A 5,229-nucleotide genomic window follows, 5' to 3' on the forward strand; every position below is an offset into this window, starting at 1 on the left:
CTAATTCTTAATGTCGTAAGCTTGAATAAACAATGAAATTTAATTTCTAATTCTTAATGTCGTAAGCTTGAATAAACAATGAAATTTAATTTCTAATTCTTAATGTCGTAAGCTTGAATAAAGAATAAAATTTAATTTCTTCCATTTATTTTCATGGTATCATAGAAATGCATATTTAATGCAGAAAAATCGTAATTTACCGTGTAGACTGTGCGTGTACATACATGTACCTATGTACACAAGATGGTCCGCAAAAAATGAGAATGAAAAAACCCAGTCTTGGGTCTATAAAGTTTGGGAAACGCTGCATTATAAGAAACACCTGTTTATTTATCAACATGATAATACTAAAAATAAGTGTGAATGAATAATGGTAAGAAACAGCATAAACATTCGTACGTAACATTATAATTGGATTTGAGTACCATTCGTTGAACATTTAAGAAAAAAATAATAGTACTATCTTTCCTAATTTGTTAATAACTTTAAAAGAATTAGTTTGCTTCTAATTATAATCCGCTGCTATTAGCATGGAAGGTGAAAAAAATGACGATTACACTTCCATTGCTGTCTCAAGTTCTAATAATCTCGGTTAATACTGCTTAAAACTAAACTAATTAATTAACCAATCTTTCAAAATCTCTTTAACAATACTAAAGATTACAAAAACTAATACAAGAAAAAAAGTATAACATTCCGTAGTTTGAGTTTTTTTTATTTCGATCTGAAATGTCAATAATTCCAAAATTCAGAGAACAGGAAATTTCACCAACCTTGCAATCCATTGCTTCGAAAGTTTTGTCAAAACCAGATTTACAGATCTCGGTTGCAAATTTCTAAAATGTCAGATGTACAAGAGGAAATATAATGTTACTCACTCTCCCTGTATAAAGATTATTACAACTGAAAACGTTTTATGTTCAATAGTACAATACTGGAAGAAAATCATTGAAACTTGGCAGAAACATTAACTACAGTTGTAAAATATAACTTACAAACAATAGTAGTTTTAGTGATTGTTGCTTGTATACCACTTGTATTCGATGTTGCACAACATGGTTTTACTCATAACAAGTCAAAGTAAAATATTAATTGCTGAGTATATATATGATCGATCGTGTTATAACACTAAATATAACAGAATGATATAATTAATTTTACAGAAACCCACACCAAAATAGTAAATCACATATAATGAAATAAACTGATGATGGAATGAGGAAATTCAAAACCACTACATTATCCGAGATTTTGCTCTTAATATTGAAGATTTTTGCTTCTACATTCGAAAATACACAAATGTTAAACTGTAATTAATATTGTAACATATCTAAATTAGCATCCTAAATCATATTAAAACAATTGAAAACTAAAAGTTACATTGAAGACAACATATACTAATGGACAAAGATGACAATTTTCTTATCACTAAGCACGATTGGCCGAGACAAAATGGCTGCTGCATTCAATCTATTACTCTATGGCACTTACAAATAACTGCTAAAGTTGAGTTATAGCCTTATTTTAGCACCTAATTGCCATTATCGAGTGCTTCACAGCTTGTATAACAATAAGAGGAAAACTACTACTTAGCAGTGAATTCAATTTATAAGCATATATATTATTTCCATGTTTCATAAATAACAGTTGCATCTCTGGTCGCTAGATGACAGCACAAATTGTTCTTATATAACGACTGTTTGCGACTTTTCATTGCCCAAACATGACATCTGCCAAAACAATTTCAGTAAAAACAAATAAAGAAAGAAAGAATAATCTAAATCAATATTCAAGATATCCAGAAGATCAGATATTTATGTAACTGACAGATCTGTGTATATGTTATTGATGTCCAAGTTTAAAAACATCAGTTACTTCATTATAAAAACAATACATTATATAGCGGCATACTTTTCTTCTAATTTTCAGTGGGGCAGAGCCTAGCAGCTGTGAGTGTATGCATGGTATCATATTTCATGGTCTGGGATCTGTATGATGTTCTTTCTATTAATCATCATGACTCTAGCATGTGGTGGAGTTACTTTATAGAATTTGTATTAATTAGGATAAACTATTTATTTTCTTCAATTTTGAACATAAAATAAATGTTTATTTTTGTAGAAGTTTTCATAGTTCAAAAGTTTTCATTTCTTGTTTAGTGTGACTGTTTTATCAGGAGGTGTTCATAAAATATCTTCTTGGTTCTTTCTTTACTCTTATAGGAATCTTTATTCTAATTAAATATATTATTAAATTTGTCTTCTGTTTATAGAAAACATTGAAGAACTAATAAAAGACATAGCAACTCTTATTTCTGTCGGAAAAAATGTTGAGAATGCTGGAATTCCAGTGCAACTTCAAGTAATATTATAGCCAATGCTATCGATAACAGCAAAGACAATGCTATAATGTAAAGATTTTTGTGTGGTTTTATGTATTGATCCCTACTTTGTGTTTGTACTTTTTGGTATTGCAAGTTCTACATCATACTCAATTTTTGCAATTTTTTTCATTACTTGTACTCCCTCTTTTTTCAAAACAATTTCTTTGAAGTAGGTTGATAAGTGAACATTTTTTTAAATAATTCAATGGTAATATATATTGTTAATATCTTATCAGTTTTGTCAGTTTCTCTGATTTTGGATTACAATTGGGCCAGTGAAGTCAAATGACTGCATGTACATCCAATTGTGCTTGTTAATACATTGAATAAGAAATAAACACAAAATATACATTATTTTAGTTTAAATCTGTTATGTGGTTTTATTTTGAAAACTAATGGCGCTGAAGGTTTTATACGCCGTATTTTTAATTAATGATAATTTTGAAATTACCTAATAATCATTGTTTTTAGCCATCTGACATAGACATTAAGAATTCAAAAGAAAACGAAGCTGATAAAGTTTCAGAAGGGGAGGGTATTTGAATGTTTCGTATTGTTTCGTTGCAACTTCCTGTAGTGTTAATACAAAGTTAAAAGTTTCCATTCTGTTACTTATTTTTTCGTAACTTGTCAGATTTATATGTCAAGTTTTTAAATAACATTCACTGCAGATATCATAAAATACACAAATCTAAAACAAAAAAAGAAACTCTTATCATATAACTTTTTCTACGATAGATTTGCCATTATTGGGATCATAGTTTAAAAATAATTCTATGATATGGTTCCTCTGACAATACGCGCTGATCATTAGATGTCATTTGTGTTTAGTTTAGGATTTTTCTCATTAGCAATTATAATTAGGCACAATTTTGATATTATTTTGTGCATGTTAAATTCCACTATGAAATTTTGAAAAGTCCTGTAATTTTTTTGTAATCATATTATAGAATAATTAAGATATTTGTCTTTTAAATGTCGCAATGCTGAAGTATTTTGAGTGACCCAATGGAAAAGCTACTAATGTTAGCTGTCGCAGTCCATAATTTTGAACTACTGACAAGAGGGAAGAATTCGGTGAGCAACACCTTACCACCTACCATCTATGCTAAGGGATTGGTTGCTTCTCTTAAAATAAGGCACCTAAAGCTTAAAGCGGGAGAAATATTTTGGGAGTTCGCACAATTTGAACGCGGTTCGTCTGCTCCGAAATCCAGAGTTCTATCATATGATCAACCCTCGCCTTTAAATGAAACTACAATCATAATTAATTTGAATACGCATGATTTTACTGCTATGTTTTCCTGGACAAACTATTATATAAGATGGAAAAAATAATAATTTCAACCACCCAATGACCTGAATTACTAAAAAGCTATTAAGTTTGAATTACATAACATATTAGAATGTTTATTAATTTGTTTTATAACAAAGCAACATTATGCTTCCTGTTGTGTCCACCGAGGTGAATCGAACCCGTTATTTTAGCATTGTAACTCCATAAACGTACCACTGTCCCATCAGGAGACTATTCAATCACATGAAAAGTTCATAGCTTCTAAGTAAATATATATACATCACACATATTCCTAATATATTTGAAAGTAAGTAGGGCATGATTTATTAAAAAACGTGGACTTATAAAAGTAATTAGTTACCTTTGTAATTATCATTTAATTGACCAAACAACAATGTGTTCATCACTGAGGAAAACGTAGATACAGCGATGTGCAAAACTGCAGTCTGGAATATTTAGAAAATTAAATACATAATTTGAAATATAATGATACATTTATTTATAAGCTCCATGTATTAAGTCAAAATCTTTTTTGGTTTAGTCTCGAATACAAATAGTTATTTAAAAATTTAAATACATAATTTGAAATATAATGATACATTTATCTGTACGATCCACGTATTAAGTCATTTTTTTTTGTTTAGTCTCGAATACAAATAAAATGAGTCCTCATTACTCATATTACCTACCAGTAGACAAGTACAGTACAAAATACATATTACCTTTATAAATATGTACTGCACAAATCGGATTGTCCTTAGTTTCCAACTAAATACAATATTATATTTATAAAAAGTTGTCTGTACCCTAATCTTACCTCAACCACGTTCGTAAGGTGTAGAATCAGATATTCATATCTCAAATAAAATTTATCATTAACATAATCTCACTCGACTATGTCGTGCAGAATCAGATATTCATATCTCAAATAAAATTTATCATTAACCTAATCTCACCTCGACTATGTCGTGTAGAATCAAATTTTAATATCTCAAATAAAATTTATCATTAACCTAATCTCACCTCGACTATGTCGTGTAGAATCAGATATTCATATCTCAAATAAAATTTATCATTAACCTAATCTCACCTCGACCATGTCCGTTAGATGCAAAGATATATATTCGTACAAGTTCTTGGCTGATTCCATAGCTTCTTGGGGGATTCGAAAGTTTAAAGTTTTTTCTTTTACGGTTTTCAATCTTTTCCCGGGGAAAATACCATCCTATGAAAGAGGATCCTTTAAGAAAATGTATCTACAGTAGTTTCTAATAAGCAAGTTATAAATGTACAAAACGTTATCTTTTTCATACCTGAATATATAGATAAAAAGCTGAAGAAAAAATGATAAATACCACATATTTTGTGAAAGCAGACTTGTATAGTTACAAGAGGAGAAAATAATTTTTCAATTTAAATTATATTTGGTATGTGTGTATGTGTGTGTGTCTATATATACATATACACACACTCACGCACGTATTTTAAGTACACAACATGGTCACAAGTAAATAGACACCACCTTTCAGAAAAAAAATTAAAATATTCA

Source organism: Limulus polyphemus, unplaced genomic scaffold (genome assembly GCF_000517525.1).
Source record: "Limulus polyphemus unplaced genomic scaffold, Limulus_polyphemus-2.1.2 Scaffold374, whole genome shotgun sequence".
In the NCBI taxonomy this organism is placed as follows: domain Eukaryota; kingdom Metazoa; phylum Arthropoda; class Merostomata; order Xiphosura; family Limulidae; genus Limulus; species Limulus polyphemus.